General features: G+C 45.6%; 1 protein-coding gene across 8 annotated transcripts in view; it reads right to left on the bottom strand.

The window, feature by feature from the left end:
• LOC126283943 (ankyrin repeat domain-containing protein 50-like) overlaps positions 1-25476 on the bottom strand; it is a 471892-nt gene that overhangs the window by 305147 nt on the left and 141269 nt on the right. For all 8 annotated transcript variants that reach the window (XM_049982337.1, XM_049982338.1, XM_049982340.1 and 5 more), the window contains exon 2: positions 6687-6731. The gene's annotated coding sequence lies outside the window, so the exon portion shown is untranslated. The remainder of the gene's footprint in view (positions 1-6686; positions 6732-25476) is intronic.

Here is a 25476-nt window from a genome sequence, read left to right as displayed (position 1 = left end):
GCACTAATGATCTATATGTAGTCTCCTTTACGTAGGATGTCCGATGTTGCAACAGACTTCAAGGGGGTTATAGAGGGTATCTTGAGGAATAAATCCACGACAGGAACCTGTGTCCAGACCATCTAAAATCTCCAATGTTTCTGGGTATGTAGGAGATATATGGAATACAGCTATGGTAACCCATGTCAGAAAGCGCCATCGAACAAGGCAACAGAGCATCACACTCATAGGAGACAAGGCCTGTCTACGCAACAAATGACTCCATCTTCTCCACTGGCGATCGTGGCAATCAATTGCGATCACTGAATTACAAACAACATTGCTAGACGTTTGGCCTCTACAGTTCGTCAGCTACACAGACATGTTTGCTGCCGAAGTGTTGGCGTAGTGGCAGGCGCTAGCACCTGTAACTTCGAGGCTCTGCAGCGTAGTTCGATGACGTTTCCGAACACGGGTTCCTATTCTCTCTCTGGTCGACCATTCGCCATCCCTACTACTGTCCATACGAACTCGTTCTATTTCATATCGCTTTGAAACGAATTTAAAAGACGTGACTGCCTTAAGCAGCACACTACTAATGCTATATTCCAACACTACAACATTGTTTTTCCTACTCATCAGTGTTAGCTTATACAGGGTGGTCCACTGATCGTGACCGGGCCGAATATCTCACGAAATAAGCATCAAACGAAAAAACTACGAAGAACGAAACTTCTCTAGTTTCAAGGGGGAAACCAGATGCCGCTCTATGGTTGGCCCGCTAGATGGCGCTGCCATAGGTCAAACGGATATCAACTGCGTTTTTTTTAATAGGAACCCCAACTTTTTATTACATATTCGTGTAGTACGTAAAGAAATATGAATGTTTTAGTTGGACCACTTTTTTCGCTTTGTGACAGATGGCGCTGTAATAGTCACAAACGTATAAGTACGTGGTATCACGTAACATTCCACCAGTGCGGACGGTATTTGCTTCGTGATACATTACCCGTGTTAAATTGGACCGTTTACCAATTGCGGAAAAGGTCGATATCGTGTTAATGTATGGCTATTGCGATCAAAATGCCCAACGAGCGTGTGCTATGTATGCTGCTCGGTATCCTGGACGACATCAACCAAGTGTCCGGACCGTTCGCCGGATAGTTACGTTATTTTGAGAAAACAGAAATTGTTCAGCCACATGTGAAACGTCAACCACGACCTGCAACAAAAAATCATGCCCAAGTAGATGTTTTAGCTGCTGTCGCAGCTGATCCACACATCAGTAGCAGAATCGGGAATCTCAAAAACGTCAGTTTTGAGAATGCTACATCAACATCGATTGCACCCATACCATATTTCTATGCACCGGAAATTACCGGCGACAGCTTTGAACGTCGTGTACAGTTCTGCCACTGGGCACAAGAGAAACTACGGAACGATGACAGATTTTTTGCACGCGTTCTATTTAGCGACGAAGCGCCATTCACCAACAGCGGTAACAGGCATAATATGCACTATTCGGCAACGGAAAATCCGCGATGGCTGCGACAAGTGGAACATCAGCGGCCTTGGTGGGTTAATGTATGGTGCGGCATTATGGCAGGAAGGATAATAGACCCCCATTTTATCGATGGCAGTCTAAATGGTGCAATGTATGCTAATTTCCTACGTAACGTTCTACCGATGTTAGTACAAGATGTTTCACTGCAGGACAGAATGGTGATATACTTCCAACATGACGGATGTCCGGCACATAGCTCGCGTGCAGTTGAAGCGGTATTGAATAGCGTATTTCATGACAGGTGGATTGGTCGTCGAAGCACCATACCACGGCCCACACGTTCACCGGATCTGACGTCCCCGGATTTCTTTCTGTGGGGAAAGTTGAAGGATATTTGCTATCGTGATCCACCGACAATGCCTGACAACATGCGTCAGCGCATTGTCAATGCATGTGCGAACATTACGGAAGACGAACCACTCGCTGTTGAGAGAAATGTCGTTACACGTATTACCAAATGTAATGAGATTGACGGGCATCATTTTGAGCATTTATTGCATTAACGTGGTATTTACAGGTAATCACGCTGTAACAGCATGCGTTCTCAGAAATAGTAAGTTCACAAAGGTACATTATCACATTGGAACAACTGAAATAAAATGTTGAAACGTACCTGCGTTCTGTATTTTAATTTAAAAAGCCTACCTCTTACCAACTGTTCGTCTAAAATTGTGAGCCATATGTTTGTGACTATTACAGCGCCATCTATCACAAAGCGAAAAAAGTGGTCCATCTATAACATTCATATTTCTTTACGTACTACACGAATATGTAATAAAAAGTGGGGGTTCCTATTTTTAAAAAAACGCAGTTGATATCCGTTTGACATATGGCAGCACCATCTAGCGGGCCAACCACAGCGCCATCTGGTTTCCCCCTTCAAGCTAGAAAAGTTTCGTTCTTTCTAGTTTTTTTCGTTTGATGCTTATTTCGTGAGATATTTGAACCGGTGACGATCAATAGACCACCCTGTATTTTCCCACACTCAGAGCAAGCTGTCACTCATCATACCAACTGGATATTCCATCAAAGTCATCTTCTGTATTCCTATAGTCACTCATCATGGACAGTTTCTCGTTAATTACAGCGTCATCAGCAAACAGCCGCAAAATGTTGCTCATCTTATCCGTTAGATCGTGTAGAGAACAAGAGTGGTACTACCACAATTCTCTGCGGCACTTCTGACGATACCCTTTGTCTCTGGTAGTGTCGATAGACTGATTTGTGTAGGCACAACAATTTGCTAATGGATGATGATAATAGTGAGCCGTCAAACAGTACGAAACGAGCGTAACAAGGGTGACGGCGCGTCTTGGAGAGAGTGGAGGAGACGCCCGCTGGGAAAATGCGGCCGTCGCTTCCCTCTCGGCCACGGAGAGACAGACAGGCACGAAAGGACGGACAGACGGTTCCGCGCGGCGACTGTTTTTCCAGCCGATTGAGACCAATTACCGGACCGCGGGGAGAGGGGAGCTGGAGGAAGACGGCAAGCAGAGCCGGTGCCATAATTAAGGAGCGGGGCTGGCGGCAGATATCGGTCGCGGCCGGAGGGGTGGAGAATTGGATATCTGGCGGAGCAGCCGCGCAGAAATACCTCATTTCCGGCGGCATTCTTCCGCAGATGGCAACTGCGCTGGCGGAAGGGGGCGGGGAGACGGGGACGAGGAATAAGCGGGCGGAGCCGCGGATAAAAATTCACGGTTAATTCGCGTCCGGAAACGGGAGGTAAGGCGCAACCCGGTCCTCGATTCCAGGGGCGCGTCTTCTCCTTAGCAACTCACGACAGAAGCATAACTACACTGAAGGAAAAAATCTCAGAATCAAAAATTATAAATGTAGTGTAATAAAATTACCGGAAGAAATTTTACAACGTGACATATTTATGTGGTTAACATTCCAAGATCAGAGGTACACGTAAGCAGGAGATAAGCCACTGATAATGTTGCTTGCTTGTACATTAATAACCGGTGCAACCGCCAGAATGTTGAATGCAAGCATAATGTTTTATAGGTGCCGGATGTCAGTTTGTAGAGGTGGAGTTTCGTGCCTTTCCCACTTGGTCATGCATTATAGGGATGGTTAATGCTACACTACTGACCATTAAAATTACTACACCACGAAGATAACGTGCTACAGACGCGAAATTTAACCGACAGGAAGAAGATGCTGTGATATGCAAATGATTAGCTTTTCAGAGCATTCACACAAGGTTGGCGCCAGTGGCGGCAACTACAACGTGCTGACATGAGGAAAGCTTCCAACCGATTTCTCATACACAAACAGTAGTTGACCGGCGATGCCTGGTGAAACGTCCTTGTGATGCCTCATGTAAGTAGGAGAAATACGTACCATCACGTTTCCGACTTTGACAAAGGTTGGATTGTAGCCTATGGCGATTGCGGTTTATCGTATCGCGACATTGCTGGTCGCGTTGGTCGAGATCCAATGACTGTTAGCAGAATATGGAATCGGTGGGATCAGGAGGGTAATACGGAACGCCGTGCTGGATCCCAACGGCCTCGTATCACTAGCAGTCGAGATGACAGGCTTCTTATTCGCATGGCTGTAACGGATCGTGCAGCCACGTCTCGATCCCTGAGTCAACAGATGGGGACGTTTGCAAGACAACAACCATCTGCACGGACAGTTCGACGACGTTTGCAGCAGCATGGACTATCAGCTCGGAGACCATGGCTGCGGTTATCCTTGACGCTGCATCACAGATAGGAGCGCCTGCGATGGTGTACTCAACGACGAACCTGGGTGCACGAATGGCAAAACGACATTTTTTCGGATGAATCCAGGTTCTGTTTACAGCATCATGATGGTCGCGTCCGTGTTTGGCGACATCGCGGTGAACGCACATTGGAAGCGTGTATTCGTCATCGCCATACTGGCGTATCACCCGGCGTGATGGTATGGGGTCTCGGTCACCTCTTGCTCGCATTGACGGCACTTTGAACAGTGGACGTTACATTTCAAATGTGTTACGACCCATGGCTCTACCCTTCATTCGATCACTGTGAAATCCTACATTTCAGCAGGATAATGCACGACGCATGTTGCACCTCCTGTACGGGCCTTTCTGGATACAGGAAATGTTCTACTGCTGCCTTGGCCAGCACATTCTCCAGATATCTCACCAATTGAAAACGTCTGGTCAATCGTGGCCGAGCAACTGGCTCGTCACAATACTACTCTTTATGATCTGTGCAATCGTGTTGAAGCTGCATCGGACGCCATCCAAGCTCTGTTTGACTCAATGCCCAGGCGTATCAAGGCCGTCATTATGGCCAGAGGTGTTTGTTCTGGGTACTGATTTCTCAGGATCTGTGCACCCAAACTACGAGAAAATGTAAGCACATGTCAGTTCTAGTATAATATATTTGTCCAATGAATACCCGTTTATCATCTTCATTTCTTCTTAGTGTAGCAGTTTTAATGGCCAGTAGTGTAGTTGTGGTTGACGCTGGAATTGTCGTCCGATGATAGACCCGTTCGTGCTCTAGTGGAGGCAGATCATGCATGATCAGGGCAAGGGAACATGTCGACACTTCGCAGAGAATATTGGGTGTGGACGAGCGTTATCCTGTTGGAAAACACCCCCTGGAATGCTGTTCATGAAGAAGGGGAGCACAACAGGTCGTACCACCACGTGGAAGTACAAACATACGGTCAGGATGTGTGGGATAACCACGAGAGTGCTCCTGCCGTCATATGAAATCACATCCCAGACCATAGCTCCAGATGTAGAGCCAGTGTGCCCAGTACGGAAATCTGGTTTGGTTGCAGGCGCTTATAACCAACAGACGGCCATCATTGACACCGAGGCAGAACCAGCTTTCATCAGAAAAAGCAACAGATCTCCACTGCACCCTCCAATGAGCTCCGGGGCTCCCGCTTGGCACCACTGAAGCCGCAAACGGCGGTTCCTTGCGCTCACTCTAACGCGCGCTGAAGGGGGTCTGGGTTGGAGCTGTCCTTGAAGTAACCCATTTGTAATAGTTAGTTGTGTCACTGTAGTGCCAACTGATGGTCAAAGTGCTGCTGCAGATTCCACTACTATGCGCCAGACCCACACGTCGAACAGGATGGTCTTCCCTCTCGGTAGTGCCACGTGCCAGTTCGGAGCTCCGTCTTCTTGCGATCGTACATTCTCGTCACCACCGCTGCTAATGATCATGTGCAGTGGCTACATTTCTGCCGAGTGTTTACGCAATATGGCAGAAAGAACATCCAGTTCCTCGTAACCCGATTACACGACCCCATTCAAACTCAGTGAGGTGGTGATAATGGCGTCTTTGTCGCCTTAAAGGCAGTCCTGAATACGATCAACTCACCACGTCCAGTCCGGAAGGAACTAACACTCGTGATCGTTACAGCGTGTAGTTAAAGCAAACCTGATTTGCATTCTCATACTGGCACTACCAGCACCACTCTTAGGCGACTGGTGCAAAATTTGAAGAGACACCAGCTTTCAGGTGTTAAGACACGCCTACCAACTTTCGTTTATGTCGCTCAGCTCCTTGGTGTTTCCGTCAATGTAGTTACAGCTCAAGGATAATAACAGTAAGATGACGGACTTCATTTTAAGTGCATCGTTATCTGGAGTAAAAGAAAGGTGACCAACAAACTAGTCACCAGCTATCGTTGAATATGGAATCAAGCTTCTTCAGTAATGCGTTGTCCACTTGAACAAACTTATTAATGATTAAATGTACCGAGCCACGATTTGTTACGAATAAATCAGCCGGTCATTTAAGGAAAGTGTTGGTGGCTGCAGTATTACAAATCCATATAGCTCAACATCCCAGTCAGTTCAAATGGCGCCGGCCGCGGTGGTCTAGCGGTTCAGGCGCTCAGTCCGGGACTGCTACGGTCGCAGGTTCGAATCCTGCCTCGGGCATGGATGTGTGTGATGTCCGTAGGTTAGTTAGGTTGAAGTAGTTCTAAGTTCTAGGGGACTGATGACCACAGATGTTAAGTCCTATAGTGCTCAGAGCCATTTGTTCTGAGAGCAACGTACGCCCGTAGCTGCCAGCACAAACTCCGACTAGCTCTGGCTACAATACAATACACTATAATACAATACAATACAATACACCATATTTCACTCTACTTAAGTATGGACGTCGAGACTCACCAACTAAATCAGCTTTCATCGCAGCCTATCACCCACGCACACAATCTGGAACAGAAGAGGAAAATATATCAGTAACAACGTACTATAAAGTTATCTAGAACAATTTTACTATCCAAAGTGACATTATGCTTCTTTACGGGTAGGGTGTAACAGTTCTGGCAGCTTGTCTAGTCATATAGAGTAAATTAAAAAAATTGTAGCTGCAGCAAGAGCTGAAGAAATTTTGGGCATCAATTATTTATTTTTTCTATACCCATAAACGCTGCAGAATTTTATGTCTTAACGTCAGTATTTTTACACTGCCATCATTCTGCCTCAGAAACAGCTAGTAGTTATTTTGTACATGAGGTGTCACATGAAGCGTACTTAACAGAGTTTGTCATAGTTTCTGGTTCCGTCGTCTTATTTGTTATTGTGCTAGATGTGTTAAAGAACTTTTTTATGCACTAGCGCTTCTGTAACAATTACACTTTCATACTAATGTTTTTATTTTATTTCACCGCGATACCACGAGGTCCCTGCAATCCGCTGCAATGTTAAACAAGGCGACAACAGAGGAAACTTGGTGTTCACGGTTTGGAAGTGTTCGGCTGCCGGCAGAGCTCTGATTTTCATCGCATACTATTGCAGCTCCTGGTTGCGAGTTAAAATGATTCGGTTAAAAGACACGCAGCATCAAGATACGGGAGTCATATACAAGGCTTACGAATTCACTTCGCTTTGAAGACAATTTTAGAAGAGAGTAAAATAGCAAAGGCGTGTTATGTTTCACTCCGTACAATGTGCAGCATACGTGTGGACACTCAAAGAATAAGAACCACACCAATATAAATAAAAATGTAGGAGTTCAGGATGAGAGCTATGGCTGCTATTTCTCCACAGCATTTTCAAACATTTTCTTCTCATATAGTTGTCTAAAAATTGTCACTAACCGCTTCTGGCTTTAAAATCTTTAATTCAATGTGCTATTTGTCAGTTCCGGTAAACATACTGTTTCCAAGCGAGCTCCTTGCAAAGCGCTGTGCACGGCCGTCTCATACATACGTCACACAACTTGTTAACGATACTGTTGGATGCCGGTTGTTGCTCGTCATACGCGAGCGCCATCCTAAGGAAAGCTCTGTACCCAATGTAACTGGTACGGAAGTCATGTACGGTTTTAAAAAAAAAAGGTTCAAATGCCTCTGAGCACTATGGGACTTAACTTCCGAGGTCATCAGTCCCCTAGACTTAGAACTACTTAAACCTAACTAAGCTGAGGACATCACCCACATCAATGTCCGAGGCAGGATTCGAACCTGCGACCGTAGCAGTCGCGCCGTTCCGGACTGAAGCGCGTAGAACCGTTCGGTCACAGCGGCCGGCTTTGAAACTAAAACATATAGCTCTTCGCTACATGATATATTCATTGGTGAATCTGAACTCTTAAGATGGTTTACAATGATCCACAAATTGTTCTTGTTCCATTTCTCCCTACAACAGAAAGCATTCCATCTCTTGCGGCTTGTAAAAGTTCTGCCGGAAGCACAGCACTGTGGTATTATTCGAATGGAAACAGAACATGTCCTACGTATGGATGTCGACAGAAATTTATCAAAGAGAGGATCATGACTCGAAAAGTGCCGTTTTGGCCTAACCGACTAGTTGAGTTATTACTTGTGTCAGAAGTAATAAACTGTACAGGAAGTACACAAGCTTTTGATAGTTACACAGTCATTATTTTTTAACGCAGATAACTGTTATGCCTTAAATATATTTCATTAATACGTTCGAACTACATCTTTTATATAATTAATTAGAACATGGAAGTAGGAAACCTTCAAAATAACCACCAAACTGATTGGTAGAACCAACTCTGAACAGCCTAGAACCGAACCAAAATGGTCCTCGACTCCCTGGTTTGGCATGTTATGGTGTTGCCATGACAACTGGGATAGACAACTGATATCCCTACTGCCAGATGCCACACCCATGTAGTGTAAGAAATATATAGGTAGTTTAAAAAGGTCGAAACATATTTTAAACATTGATACTTCACTATTTTTTCCTCTCTTTCAAGGCGGAAATTTGTGTTCCTTCTGAATTTGGGCTCACTATCTACATATTGTTGGTAGCCCCTTCGCTTATATGGCAAAGTTAATTGTTCAGTAGTTCTATTCGCCCGTACACATCTCCGAAATAGCCGTTCACCACTGTTACTATTAACCACGGTGCACCACAGTTGCCTCGGGACCGGTGTTGGATAGCATCATTTTGTTCAAAACTGGTTCAAATGGCTCTGAGTACTATGGGACTTAACACCTGAGGACATCAGTCCTCTAGAACTTAGAACTATTTAAACCTAACCAACCTAAGAACATCACACATACCCATGCCCGAGGCAGGATTTGAACCTGCGACCGTAGCGGTCGCACGGTTCCAGACTGGAGCGCGTCACGTGTGACTCGACTGTGTAGTCCCTCAGTTATACTGGAGAACTGCGAAATTTGCAAGGTACGAGGTGAGATATTACCGGAAGTGAACCTTCACGAGGACGGGCCGTGAGTTATGCTAAGTCGTTAAGGATTTCTCCGCGAAATGCAAAGCTCTGGAGTTTGTGACGGTACGTCACATAAATATTAACATTTTTATCGGTTGTTTTATTTAATGTCTATGAAAATAAAAAAGGACTGAATGAGACGCGATTGTACGGCCGAGGAGGAAGGACGTATTTTATGGTACCTACACTGTTTTGTTTCGTCGCACGGAAGGCAACGATTGAGCGGCTACATATATTTTATGTAAGTTATTCGTATTTATTGCTAAAATCAAATTGTTATTATTATGACAAAATGAATTTATTTGTAATAGTTGTCACCTCAAATGCTCGCAGTGGCTAACTATTTTTAATAAGCATTTTTTCAGTAATTTGCGCCGCGAGAAGCTCATCTTCCGATGCAGCCTGTAGTCGGCCATTACGAGCTGAAGTATTAATTTATTTTTCGGAGTGTTAACAGTAACTGTAAATGCGAGAGATTTCGTTATAAGAACCTTTTTAAACTGCAACAGATAATTAATTTCCGTTAAAGTTCATGTTTTTAAACTATTCAGATTCCATGAGTTCATTAAGTTTTATCTTGGCCGCTCCACGGCAAAAATCGAAATGCTCTCGAGCCTTGCTTTGCAATCAATAAATAGAAATTAACAAAATTACATTCAATTCAGTTAACGGCAACTATACTTTAGTCATCACGTTCAAAATCTAAAGTTGATACATGAATAACTGAGGCCCTTCAAGAACCCGTTTCATATTTACTTACGCACGTAAGTAAAAGTGATAAGAAAAGACAATATCCCTGAGAGTAAGAAGCATGCTGATAAATTAAAAATAAAAATATATAAAATATATATGTAATTTCTTTTGTATATGACGTAACATATGCCACCGACGTCAGAAGTTCGAGATCCGGTCTGACACCCAGTTTTAATACTCGAGGGCCGAGCGGTTCTAGGCGCTTCAGTCCGGAACCACGCAACCGCTAAGGTCGCAGGTTCGAATCCTGCCTCGGGCAAGGATGTGTGTGATGTCCTTAGGGTTGGTTCAAATGGCTCTGAGCACTATGGGACTTAACATCTGTGGTCATCAGTCCCCTAGAACTTAGAACTACTTAAACCTAACTAACCTAATGACATCACACACATCCATGCCCGAGGCAGGATTCGAACCTGCGACCGTAGCAGTCGCGCGGTTCCGGACTGAGCGCATTAACCGCGAGACCACCGCGGCCGGCTGTCCTTAGGGTAGTTAGGTTTAAGTAGTTCTAAGTTCTGGGGGACTGATGACCTTAGACGTTAAGTCCCATAGTGCTCAGAGCCATTAATATGCGAGGAAGTAACCTACCAGAGATTCCAGGAGGAACAATTTCCATCTGCCCCTCCGACATCCCCAACCCCCACACCTCTGCGGACGCCTATGGGTCTATGCTACGTAACAGGAGGGTCCAATGCGACCGGAAGTCTCACGTGATCATTTCAGCCAATCACGAACTGCAGACGCCGACAAGCGAAGGAAAAAAGGACGGCCATACTTTTCCTGCACAGAGCTTTACGCCCTAAGGCTCCTGATTACTGACGACTGAAAAAAATGTTCACATGTGTGTGAAATCTCATGGGACTTAACTGCTAAGGTCATCAGTCCCTAAGCGTACACACTACTTAACCTAAATTATCCTACGGACAAACCCACACACCCACGCCCGAGGGAGGACTCGAACCTCCGCCGGGACAGTACAAGACTACAGCGCCTTAGACCGCTCGGCTAATCCCACTGACGACTGAGATCTATGGCGAGAGCACGAGTGGCAATAGCGTTCAAGAAAAGTGGATATGTTGCATTCCATACTTGCCCCTCCATCCCGCCAATTTCCATGCTCCGTAAATTTTTTTCTATGGCAAGGATTTCGAGGCTGACGCGAGGCAGTGCGCGAGGTCGCATAATAACGAACCGCGAACGTTTCGATCCCCTCATCAAGGGGAGTAGGTCGACGCGTGCAGCGGCGGCGTGGCGCAGCCCGACTCGCCGCCTGGCCGAGTTAACTCATCGGAGCCTGTAATTGGTTCCCCGCGACCGATCCCGCACCGCACTTGTCGGGCGCTCGCCGCTCATAATGAACGCCATCGATCGGCCAGCAGAGCCCCTGGAGACGCCGCCGCCGGCAACGGCGACTTCCGGCGCGCCTTCCGGTGCCCGCCGCTCCGCCAATTACGGCGCCCGCGGTCCCATCTGGCGTCCGGACGCTGCCCCGCAAGGCGGCCCAGCCATTAATGCGGCGCCACGTCTCGCACTCGCACCGCACTCCGAGATCCGCATGGGCAATAGCAGCTCCGGCAGATTTCTCTATTGCCACTGCAATGTTATCGGGTTTCGGTAAAAGGAAGCAAATACGCTGTTCCAGGTCGAGCCTCCAATTACTGTATATGTCAGAGGTAGAAAACAACGCTGCAGTTGTATGTTGTTGTTGTTGTGGTCTTCAGTCCAGAGACTGGTTTGATGCAGCTCTCCCTGCTACTCTATCCTGTGCAAGCTGCCTCATCTCCCAGTACCTACTGCAACCTACATCCTTTTGAATCTGCTTGGTGTACTCATCTATTGGTCTCCCTCTACGATATTTACCCTCCCCGCCGCCCTCCAATGCTAAATTTGTGATACCCTGATGCCTCAGAACATGTCCTACCAACCGGTCCCTTCTTCTAGCCAAGTTGTGCCACAAACTCCTCTTCTCCCCAGTTCTATTCAATACCTCCTCATTAGTTATGTGAGCTACCCATCTAATCTTCAACATTCTCCTGTAGCACCAAATTTCAAAAGCTTCTATTCTCTTCTTGTCCAAACTATTTATCGTCCATGTTTCACTTCCATACATAGCTACACTCCATACAAATACTTTCAGAAACGACTATCTGACACTTTAATCTATACTTGATGTTAACAAATTTCTCTTCTTCAGAAACGCATTCCTTGCCATTGCCATTCCTCTCTACTTCGGCCATCATCAGTTATTTTGCTTCCCAAATAGCAAAACTATATTACTTTAAGTGTCTCATTTCCGGATATAACTCCCCGAGCATCACCCGAGTTAACTCGACTACCTTCCATTATCCTAATTTTGCTTTTGTTGATTTTCATTTTATACCCTTCTTTCAAGACACTCTCCATTCCGTTCAACTGCTCTTCAGGCCCTTAACTGTCTCTGACAGAATTACAATGTCATCGGCGAACCTCAAAGTTTTTATTTCTTCTCCATGGATTTTAATACCTACTCCGAATTTTTCTTTTGTTTCCTTTACTGCTTGCTCAATATACAGATTGAATAACATCGGGGAGAGGCTACAACCCTGTCTCCTCCCTTCCCAACCACTGCTTCCCTTTCGTGTCCCTCGACTCTTATGACTGCCGTCTGGTTTCTGTACAAATTGTAAATAGCCTTTTGCACCCTGTATTTTCCCCCTGCAGTTCTAAAGTTCTTTTATTTAGGACACGACCAGTTTTGGGTTCTTATACGCCTATCTTCAGATGTCGTAACTTTGTGCGGTGATTCCGGGCGCCGACGTGGACGAGTACAAGATGCGGTGGACTCCATGCTCTGCGCTCGCCGGTAGCACATCGTGTCTTGTACTCGTCCACGGCGACGCTCGCAGTCACAGCGCCAAGTTACGACACCTGAAGATAGGCGTATAAGAGTCCGAAACCGGTCTTGCCCTAAATAAAAGAACCTCAGAACTGCAGCGGTATTTTCAACCTCTGGTACGAGGGTCACCCCAAGAGAAGTGCACACTATTTTTTTAATCCATCTTTTATTCTACACGTTTGAAAGTTTTACAGTGTGTAGATACATCCTTTAGGAACAATATTTTCATTTCTCCACATAATTTCCATCCCTCTCAACTGCCTTACGCTATCTTGGAACCAGCGCCTGTATACCCGCACGGAAAAATTCTGGACCAACCTGTTGGAGCCACTGTTTGGCAGCGTGCACAAGGGAGTCATCCTCTTCAAACCTTGTTCCACGAAGAGACTCTTTCAGTTTCCAAAAGAGAGGATAGTCACATGGAGCCGGGTCAGGACTGTAAAGTGGGTATTTCAGTGTTGTCCATCAGAGTTTTGTGATCGCTTCCATGGTATTTTGCTGACATGTGGCCGTGCAAAACATCCTGCTTTTGCCGATGTGGTCGAACACGACTCAGTTGAGCTTGAAGTTACTTCAGTGTCGTCATATATGCATCATAATTTATGGTCGTTTGACTTGGCTTGATGTCCACAAGCAAGAGTCCTTCGGAATCGAAAAACACCGTAGCCATAACTTTTCCAGCAGAAGGTGTGGTTTCGAATTTTTTTTTTTTTTGTGAATTTGCATGATGCCACTCCATTGATTGCCTCTTCGTCTCTGGTGAAAAATGATGGAGCCATGTTTCATCAGCTCTCACAATTCTTCCAAGAAATTCATGTCCACCATCCCTTACTGTCAGCCTCCGGTAGCTGAGTGGTCAACGGGACAGACTATCAATCCTAAGGGCCTGGGTTCGATTCCCAGTTGGGTCGGAGATTTTCTTCGCTCAGGGACTGGGTGTTGTGTTGTCCTAATCATCATTATTTCATCCTCATCGACGCACAAGTCGCCGAAATGGCGTCAAATCGAAAGACTTACACCAGGCGAGCAGTCTAGCCGACGGGAGGCCCTCGTCACACGACATTATTATATATTCTGTTACTGTTCCAAAAGTTCGCTGCATACCGTTTTTCTTGTTTCTTTGTGAGCCACTGTCAACATCCCTGGAACCCACCTGGCACAAACCTTTTTTAACACCAACACTTTCAGTATTCTTCGAACACTTTCTTCCCCTATCCAAACGTTGCGTGACAATTCGTTCACTGTGATGCGTCTGTCAGCAGTCAATTCGTTAACTCTCTGCACAGTCTGGAGTGTGTGCATTACGAGCTCTGTCGCTGCGAGGACAATCCTCAATATTGCCGTGCCCTCTTTCATCACAGAACCTGCTTGCCCACCGACTAACTGTACTGCGATCGACAGCAGCTTCTCCATATACCTTTTTCAACCTCTTATGGATGTTTCCCACTGTCTCGTTTTCACAGCACAGGAATTCTATGACAGCACGTTGCTTCTGACGATCGTCAAGTGTAGCAGCCATCTCGAAGACATGCTGTGACGGCGCCACTAGAGGGAACAGGTTGAACTAAGTTTGAAAACAATCGGGAAGGATGTATCTACACACTGTAAAACTTTCACACACGCAGAATGAAAACTGTAATTTTACAAAAATAGTGTGCATTTCTTTTGTAGTGACCCTCGTATAATGCTCAGTTGCGGATGATCCTGCGACAGGACGGTTTATTATTTCCGCCACATATGATACATTACCTTGTCAAAACTACACGCACATCCCGATGGAGTGCAGAATTGGGCCAGTAAGGTCACAAGAGGCGATCTCGACAGCATGAGGCGCGGGGTATTGTGTTGCCAGTAACAGTGCAGTAATAGCAGAGTGGGTCTCTCAAGACGGCTCAGTGACTTCGAACGGTGAGTAGCCATTGGATATCACCTGATTTACAAATCCATAAAGACATTTCAACCCTTATGAAGTTGCCCAAGCCGACTGTTTGTTGATGATGTGATTGTGAAGTGAAAAAGCGAAGGAACAACCATAGCTAAACCAAGACTAAGCAGATATCACGTACTTGTGGATGAACAGAGACGGGAAGGAATCACACGTAAGTTCCGAAGTGATACCAGTCCTCCAGCTAGCACAATGAATGTTCATAGGGAGCTAAAACAAAGGGGGTGTAATGCTCGAGCAGCTCCTTATCATCCACACATTTCTGAAGTGAATGCTATGCGATACTTGGGTTGCTGTAAAGAGCGACACCACCTGACATTGGGCGACTGGAAACAAGTGGTTTGGAGTGATGAATCAATTATAGTCTGTAGCAATCAGGTAGAAGCGTTTGAGTTTGGCAGAACTCTGGAGAACGTTACCTGTCATCACATGCTGTGCCATCGGTGAAGAACGGAGGTGGTGCTGCTGCGATATGGGGGTGTTTTTAGCGATTAGAGTGTGGTCCTCTTATTGAGGTTAACACAGGGCCAAATGTAGGAGGATATGAACACATTTTCAGCATTGTGTACTGCGTACAGTGAACGAACGGGTCGGAGATGACTGGTTGTATCAGCGTGATTATGCCTGCTGTCATGGAGATACCGGCGTCCAACATCATTACCTTCTCAGGTTTCGGCTCTTGAAGGGAGAATGGGCTACAATTCGTCCTCAAGCATTCTGACACCTCACTGAAAGCGTTCCCAGCAGAATTCCGGTGAACAATTGACACGCCCCATGTTAACGTCCGATAGCAGCTGTCTAGATTTTTATGATTAGACAGTCTATAGCATTTAAAATTACGACCGTTCGCAAGGTGTGCTGTGTTTCGTACGGACACAGACGGCATCTTTTTCGAAACACTCTGCACGGCGATGGCTTCAACTACGGCCCCTTTCACACGGGAGGTTGTACAACTGGACGCAGTGGGCCGCTCTGTCAGCCGCACACTTCTCTCTTCATCTAAGTCTACAAACCGCAAGCCACCTTATGGTGTACGGCCCAGGGCCCCTTCGACACTACTGTTGCTTCCCCTCTTTCCTATCCCAGTCAGGTATGGCGAGCGGGAAGAACAGCTGGCTCTAATTTTACGGTCATGTTTTTTTCGTGAGATATACGTAGGAGGAAATAATTGGTCAACTTCAAACAAGCTGGATGAGTACCTCTCTGACTCTTCCCCGCTTACTAGACGAACATGTGACGAAACTTCCTGTTGTTCTTCTAAGTCAGCTCCCTAGTGGGCGGACAAAACTGCCCACTTATTTTCCACTGAGTGTCAGTATCGTATCTGCCTTTCTCGCGATTAGTTTTATATGGCCGCCCCATTTTAAATCGGTCCGGCGGTGCGAGTCTCCCGCATCGTCCCCTACACTTTGTCAAGGAGTATGAGACATCATCGACATCATCATCATCATCATCCATATTCTCACAGATGTTTTATGGATGTGACTGCAGCACTACAAAAATGGGTCTTTCTGCATATTTATGTGCATTATTTTACATCTAGTAACATTGAGAGTGCACTACATATAGTGTCGATCCTCTGCATGACTTCCTGCATTCCATACCTTCCTGGGTAAAACATTTGGAATGCAACATTGCAGTGATTTTTTTTTTCTGTAGCGCACCGTTAGCGTTACCACCTACCACGCAAGGGGGCCCCTGGTTCGATTCCCGGCAGATGACTGTGTGTTGTGTGTCCATCATAGACACGCAAGTCGCCGAAGTGGCGTCCCCGAAGGGGATATCCCGGCCAATAAATGGCGTACGATCATTTCATTTCATTTGCGTGACATACGCTCCACATGTCACTGCTAGGTTTCCAGAGATAGCCGCCACCAGATGTCAACGCACATGTCAGGCTAGTCTGGTAAATTAGGGGGCGCTAGTTTGTGGACTCGGAGCTGGCGCTCAATAGCGTCCAAAATGTGGTCCATCGGGTTCAGATGAGGCAAATTTTGGGGTAAAGAAATTCGCTATCATATAGCAATATTCTAGCTTTGTGAGACGAGGACAGTCATCCACCTGGAAGATGCATCTACATGCATCTACATCTACATGACTACTCTGCAATTCACATTTAAGTGCTTGGCATAGGGTTCATCGAACCACAATCATACTATCTCTCTACTATTCCACTCCCGAACAGCGAGCGGGAAAAACGAACACCTAAACCTTTCTGTTCGAGCTCTGATTTCTCTTATTTTATTTTGATGATCATTCCTACCTATGTAGGTTGGGCTCAACAAAATATTTTCGCCACAGCTAATGGGGACTGCATCTAGCATGAGGTGATGCAGGTGCCTGCAACAATGTTGTGGTAGTCCATAGCCCCAGGCCCCAAGGAAGCACAGGTTAATGACAGCCACGGCACAGTACTGACCCCTTCGTGGCGTGGCACATGTTTCCGACCCTGTCAGCCTGGATGATAGCATATCTGGACACGGCCGTCGATCTGGCGTAACACGAAAAGTGACTAATTCGATCGGCCGGCACGTTTCCATTGAGCGGCGGCTCAGTCTCGATGACTACGTGCGCACTGCCATCGTAACTGACGACTGACGTTGGGTCAACGGGGAACACGTAGGGATCGTCTGCAGCAGGGCACCAAGATGACCTCTGGGCTTCGAAACACTTCTGCCTGTACCAGCTTTACGACACAGATCGCCGCCTATCCTGATTTTCTGAGAGAGAAAACCTCCGATCTCCACTTTCTGGGACGAGGCGTGGTCGTCCATAATCTCGTCGCGTACTCGCGGTTTAATCGTCTTTAACAGCTTCCCATAGCGGCTCACTACGATATCCCGCGAACGACCAACAGCTTCGTCGTTTCCGCAATGCTTGGTCGAAGGCAGCGAGCCGCAACAATTTCCGCTTTGTCGGGCCGCAACAACCGCGGCTTTGTCGAAGCAGCTTACAAGGGTTGGACAAAAATATGCAAACGCCACAAGAAGTAAACGCTTCAACGTAACTACAGATGCTAGCCAAGGCCGCACGTTGCACTGCTGTATTTGACCATGGACGGCACTGCTGCAATGCCCTCAATATACTAAAAGTATCCGTCCTGGACAAAACAGTGCTCTGTGTAGTTTGGAGTGCTTTAGGGAGGACCTAAGCGAACTCTAAAGTGGGCAAACTGCTGGTGCTCGTAAATGAGTGCTTACGGCGAACTCTGTCAGGGCGAGCACGAATTCCAAAACTACATATATGTTTTGCAAACATTCGTAACAGGAAACCTGGTCCTGCAGCTACAAAACCTGGACTACGGACCAATGGAAGGAAGTCTCTTTGCCTGGAGAGCCTCGTTTGAAACCGCTTCCATCTTCTGGTTGAATTCACATCCCCAGAGTGAAACATGGCGGGAGTTCGGCGATGATTTGGACGGCCAAATGATGGATTCCGAGGGCACAATGGTTTCTCTGGGGCATCGCATAGCTGCCTTGGATTATGTGACCATTCTGGCTTGATCCGGCCTATCCCATAGTACAATGTTCGTTTCACAGTCGTGATGTCCCAAGACGACAAAACCTCTGTTCACACAGGACTGGTTTTGTGAGGACGAGGATGAACTGTCAGGTCTATGGCCACCACGGCCACCAGATTCCAATACTATTCAGCCTTTGTGGTCTGCTTTGGGGAGAAGGCTGCATGATCGCTGTTCACCTTCATCATGGTTTGGTTACTGGTCTTGCAACTATTTTGCAGGAACAATTGTATTTTATTCCCTCGATAACGATACAGGTTCTGTATTTATCCATTCCGAGCTCTAATGTAAACGGGTTTGCTACACCTTATTGGGCGGAGTAATACGTTGTGTTTGTGGTATTTCCATATTTTTGCGCAACCCTTTTAGGCGAGTGGGTTTCTCCTTTTGGGGCCCGTGCTGTCGTTAGAATGACTCCGGATTCGTCGTGCTCCGCTTACATACTTTCCTCACTGCGACATTTTCCCACAGTGCCACCAGGTGCCACTGAATCTCACGCAGTGGTCATAACATTTGGGGTTGCTAGTATATTTACTGCTTACAGTTATTTATGACGTCGTCACTGAATAAAATGTGGCCACAAAGAACTTCTACTGATATGTTAAACAGAAACTCAGCATTATACAAAAGCTATAGCATTCGATAGATGATTTCTGCACTGATCTGTTTCTTCAGTTATTTCAGCTTCCTGGAAGTAGGACTTATAATTTGGCCTCGCCATTGTCTCTTGATGGTGTCCTCCAGCAAGCACGAGAACTTTGCGAATAAGTTCTGCAGCCCGCTGTACCTTTCGAGCATTTTTACGACGCCCTACATCGCGCCATTTCGCTGCCGAGAATTAACCCGCTGCCAAGTTTCACTTTCACGCGATGGCTGTCAGAATGTCGGCTGCTGCCAATAACCGTCATGTTTAAAGGGCCGCCAGAACTTGGGTCTGCCTGCGAAGTGCTCTTGCGGCGGATTAACTTGCTCCGTACCAGGAAATTCCGTTCACCGTCTTGTTTCTCCCTTTTTGTAGCCGTTGCCTTTACAGCTATAGTACGTTAATCCCACCACTGAAATGAAATTTAAAGGAGTGGCGCGTAGAATAAATTTACGTAGTGAAAACTCTAAAAACAAAATCTGCCATCTATTTTACCGGTGGAAATGTTTAGAGGAGGAGGAGACATCAATGTACATCTACAGAGAAACCGCGCAAGCCACTGCACAGTGCATGGAGGAAAGTACTTCTCAGTCCTAATCAATATGCGTACGGAGCCAATAATTCTGTGTAAATAAGGGCCGAACACAAGGGTACTCAATAGCAGCGACTTTACTGAAAATGTAATTAGATGAAATTCTGAAAAACTGGAAGAGGAAAAGCCACAAAGAATGCTCAAAATGGCGTTTGACAATAAACAAAACAAAAAAGACCCAGTAGTGGGTGAAGATAAACGAGAAGACTTGGATGTATGCAAACTCAGAAACGCCTGTACATTTAAATACTTGGGCGTCACTTTTACAACAAATGGAAGAAGCAGACAAGGCTTCTGCTTAAATAAAAATGTAAATGTTCAAAATCTGAAATCTCCGTATGTTATCCGCGCGATTCCGTTATAATTTGACAGAACATTGCATTCGGATGCGCGCGTGATTTTATATAACAACTGGAGCGCCATAAGGCATATAAATCTTTGTACTACATACATGATAAATAAAAATTTTCACCAGTGAGTATATAAAAACAAATGGTATTTATTCGCAGTTGCGAATACAGACAACCATGATGTGTGTACTAGAATGAAGGCAATGAACATTTTTGGCGGACGGGGCCTCGAACCCGGGGTTTTCCGCTTTACGCTAGCGGTCTCCTTAGAATTGGCTATCCATGCACTGTCCACGACCTACCCCAGACTTCCATATGTTGTCGCTTCTCTTTCACAACCTGTACTCTTACGCATATTATGTAAATCCCGTACGGAGGAAGACATTTTGACTGAAATGTCACTGCCTGATATCGAAGATAAATTAGATATTGTAGTGCCGGGTGTTGTTAAGAAGACGATGCCATGTTCCTTCGGACATACCGTTTATCATTATCGTGGACAGTATATCAATTTAGCGGAGTGGGATTTATTTTAAATATGTATAAATCCACGGTAAGGTCCTTAAAACAAAGAAATAATACGATAACGATACACGGTATGTCCGAAGGAACATGGCATACCTACTGGTATATATAAACAATAACGGTGTGTAACATTTTTGTCTATTATGTATATAATACAAAAATTGGATCAAGTTATGAGCACTTGTTCATTAGAAGAGTTGTATTTCAAAATAGCGAAGATGAACAAGTGCTCATAGCTCTTAAGTTATGCGCTTTCGGACATATGTTTACTGGGCAATTTTCCCTTGTTTTAGTCCATACTACCACTTCCCAAAATATGGAAAGCAAAGAGCTTGCAGTGGAAGAGATCTGTTTCACAGTATAGAAGATCAAGAATTATTCATAGCTCTTAAGGTATGCGTTTTAGACCCCATGTTTCCTTGACTTTTTTGTTTCGAATGATTATTCCTCTCAAATACTTGAATATCTCCAAACTGTTCCTCTACTGTACGTGTTGCATAGTGCTGTAAAATATGCCTATGTCCTTTGGCATTTAGCGTTTTCTTAAGTGCAATGTGGGGACTATACTGTGACCAAGAAAAAGACCCTCATACCTAACACCACCACCCCCATAGTTTCCTGTTGGCACTGCACAGGATGGCAGGTAACGTTCTCCAGGCATTCACCAAACCCAAACCTATCCATCGGACTGCCGCAGTGTGTAGTGTGATTCATCACTCCAAATCAGCCACTGTACAGTGATGTCTCTTTGTACTTCATGACTACAGTAAAGTGTGGAATATGAGAAGTTGCTCTACCACTGTACCCCATTCTTTTTATCTCCTTACATACTTCCACTGTGAAAGCTGGACTACAGCTAGCGCTTTTGCACTCACGAGAATTCCTTACACTTTTTTCCTGCATTTTTTTATAACCACCCTCCACAGTGTTCGACGGTCCCTGTCTGTGAGCTCATGAGGTATGCATGGTCTTTGTTTAGCTGTGTGAGTCGTGCACGGCTCGTGTTCATCCCATTAATTGTTTGTCATCTATTACGGTAGTGCTGCCTCGTTTTCTTATTCCATTTACTGGCGTCACTAACTTCCTGCCTTACTTGCCCGTGAGTAGCAGCAGCAGCGCGTATCGATAAGTACATTCTCGTACCATCTCTGGAGCGACCGATAGTATTTCCGGGTCGTCGTGTGCCGGGCAGTCAGTGAGTGGGAGACGCACCAACAGTGCAGTCGCGGACAGACTAGCAGTCCAGTTGGTCGGTTGACGTGGAGCACCAAGCAAGCCCCGTCTCGCGGAGTCGGGCTGGAACCGCTGGCGGCGTGCAGGCGCGGTTGGAGTGTGAGGTACTGCTTGCGAGTGCTACGAAGTTCGACTCCCACCTATCTTGAACATGAAAGTTGACTCCTCACTTAACTACTTATGAGCCCCAACTGTTTACGTTTCTTCGTTTGATCCTGGTTGTCGCTTTTGGGACATTCCCGCAAGCAACAACGTGTGTGTATTTAAGTCGGCCAAGATTACAGCCGTCTTCCTGTGAAATTTAACTTAATTTATTCCCTGTTATGGAAGTAACCTGCCCTGGTTGTTGATGAAATTTTAGGCAGTGTATTTTCCTCGTCGCGTTAATACTGTCCAGTGCAGCGTGTAGTTCGACAGCTGAGGTGGTGTTGTTGGTCGTTGTGGGCGCCAATATTCTGTGTGTCGTGTACTGTGGTCATTTTGCTGGTTGCGTGGAGCGGAACTGATTTGGTTGATTGATCGGTCGGCTGTCTGTCGGTTTGGTTGCCTCCAGATTGAGAAGTTGTTGGGCAGGCGGCCTGTCTCACCTAAACGGGCATTAGTGTTACAATCCTAGGCCAACCCTTGGAAATTTTTGAACGCCATTCCTTTTGTGTTATGTAGTAAGTTCCCTGTTAAGATTTTTGTTATTTCGTTGATGTGTGGCTTTAAGCCGAGTATCAATATCTAATAAATTAATGTTCTTCTCTTGCCCTTAAGGCACAAGATTGTTATATTTTCACATGGGGCCTTCAGCCGAATTTTACTGGAGAGAAGATAAGGCCTTCTGCCTTTAAGATTGAGACTCTTTCTAGGCCTTCAGCCGTTAAACACGTTTTGTTGATATGTGGCCTCCAGTCGAGTATTAATATCTCTTAAATTAATGTCCGTGTCTTGCTCTTAGGGTATGAGATTGTTGTTCTTTATCTTACACGAAATATTTTAAGATAAGCCTTCTGCCCTTTAAGTTTGAAACTCTTCTTCTACGGTTTAAGCCGTTAAATTATTTGTTGGTGAGCGGCCTTCAGCCGAGTTTTTACATCTCTTAAATCAATCTTCTTCTCTTGCGCTTAAGGCATAAGATTGTTATGCTTTTGAATGGGGCCTTCAGCCCAATTTGCATGAAATGTTTTAAGATAAGGCCGTCTGTCTTCTGATTGAAACTCCTCTTATTGCTTAATATGCGACTCCAGCCTAGTTCGAATAATATTAAATTGCTAAGGTTCAAAAATGGTTCAAATGGCTCTCAGCACTATGGGACTTAACATCTATGGTCATCAGTCCCCTAGAACTTAGAACTACTTAAACCTAACTAACCTAAGGACAACACACAACACCCAGCCATCACGAGGCAGAGAAAATCCCTGACCCTGCCAGGAATCGAACCCGGGAACCCGGGCGCGGGAAGCGGGAACGCTACTGCACGACCACGAGATGCGGGCTAAACTGCTAAGGCCTTCAGCCGATTAGATTGAAGATTTCTAAAATATTCTTGGGTGAAACCTCCAGAAAAACCTTATATTTCAATTTTGTTCAAGCCTGGTGTCTTGGATTTTGAATGTGACCTTCAGGCGATCTAATCAGAGGAGGTCGATTACATTTCTGAGTGTTTTGCATCCTTGTTGTAATATTGTGTGTTGATAAATAAAGTTTTATGTTGAGTGCGACTGACAGGAACTCATTTTGGCTCCTTTCCACAACCTAATCCGCTCTGTCCTGTTAGCCCAGGCATTTCACTGTGGTTATTCCTCCGCGTTTCCACTTCACGATCACATCACTAACAGTCAATTTGGGTAGCTTACAAGGCGCGAAATGTCCCTGACGGATTTATTACTCTGGCGGCATTCGGTAGCTAGTTCAATTTCGAAGTCACGAAACTCTCCTGACCGACCCATTCTGCAGTTGCTGAACCTCTAGTGAGAACACGATACTCCTCGTGTTCGTTTATACTCAACAGGTCGGTCTCTCGTGACATCTAGTGGTCAGTTCTGTATAACATTGTGGTGCAGTACCGTGTGCGTATTTCCTCATCAGAATCCGACTCTGATTTAAGGTTCACGATAAGTATCAGCGAGGCAGTGCGTGCCCTGTGAGAAGGAGCAGGGAAGAGGCTGCCCGCGTCGCCAGCCTTGGCGTGCGTATTTTTTGCGCAGCGGCCGCGTGTAGTATTGGCAGGCCGCCGACGGTTATTGGCAGCGTCTGTCAGGCCACGCGCTGACGGCTCTCTCCGCCCCCAGATCCTGGAGCAGCGCCGGCTGGCTCCACGGCACGGCCGCACGGCACGTCACGTCACGTCTGCACCACCCCGAGTAGTCTGCCGTTACCGTAAAATGCGGTTCGAGAAAACGGTTGCCACAAAGCAGCCGAGATTGCCATGTGCACCGCTCTTATAAATTAAACATGTCTTAACAACCAGCTTGAGTCGACTGAAGGCACAGGGGGGACATGCCGCTTAGAATGATTGATAGTCACTTACTGGTCGGCGTCCGCTACTTTTTTTTTTCCAAATCCTGATATTGCGCACTTAAAAAAAAATCGGTGACTTTTACTACCTCATGATTTAAAACTACACCATCGGGATAGATGGCAAATAACGAAACTTTACTTTTTGAGCGCATGTACCGCGTAGCAGGAATAATACACCATTAAATTTTTTAAATGTTTTTGTGAGGTCTTCAGCTGCCATTCTCCTTACTTCATATACAATTCTACAGTTTCGGCCATAGGCCATTTTCAAGTACTTTGTGGACGGTTCTCTAGTGGTACTTTCCCATGTATGTCTTTGCTCCCATTACTAAATGTGATGGTCATAAAATAAATTAGAAAAGATTTTTCCCAATTTTAGGAGTACATCACTTCCGAGCAACTGCTGCAAAGCTCTTGTACATAAACCTTTTCTCATTTATTTTATGACTATTACATGCAGCCCTAGGAGCAATTATGTACATGCCCTATGTTGTGTACATAGTTCTGCGTAGTCAGTGCGTACACAACTTTCCCACTAGAGCGCGCCCCGCTAAGCACAACAGCGCAGGCGCGGCGCTCGTCCGTCTCCGCACTGCGAGATGGCGCTGACTTACAGACGGACCAAATTCTGCTTCCGCCGATCCGCGTATTAATATGTAGCGCAGCCAATGAGATTGCTGCTAACGTAGAACCTTTTACCCTCGCGCATCACACTCGCGCAGTGATACCTGAACGCGCGAGGTATTATAACGAGTGTACAGACCTCCGATTAGTCAGTCTGCAGTCAAGTTTCAGTCTGCGCCCAATAAGATCATCATATTCCTGTACATAGCCATGAAGAGAAATGTATAGACACTTCGCCAAGTATCAGAGATATGTGAGAATAAGATTAACGTACCAAGACCAAAGGAACTCCAGATTGTCAATTGTAAATAGCATCCAGAACCAAGTTATTTTATGCTTGTTATTATTTTAAATAAATGTGTATGAAAATTAATCAAGTTCTGTTTAAAGTTGGTCACCGCCAATCTGCTACTCTAAGCGCGCAAGTGGCATTTCTACCGTCTGAGCTAACGGCAGAAGATAAACACGCCACGATTAAGACCACGAGACATATTGCTGACACTCTCCTACTTCGTTAGAGCGACAAGTCGAATAATCTGATGGTGTGTGTACCGAAGGTCTTACAGTACGCACACCAGACCCTAATATACCTCTAAATAGTCGTCCACAACATACTTGAAAATGTCCTAAGGCTGAAATTGTACTGGGTGATCAAAAAGTCAGTATAAATTTGAAAACTGAATAAA

Source organism: Schistocerca gregaria, chromosome 8 (genome assembly GCF_023897955.1).
Source record: "Schistocerca gregaria isolate iqSchGreg1 chromosome 8, iqSchGreg1.2, whole genome shotgun sequence".
Classification (NCBI taxonomy): domain Eukaryota; kingdom Metazoa; phylum Arthropoda; class Insecta; order Orthoptera; family Acrididae; genus Schistocerca; species Schistocerca gregaria.
Note: the sequence above shows the minus strand (reverse complement) of the source record. Positions and strands in the feature narration are given on the sequence as shown.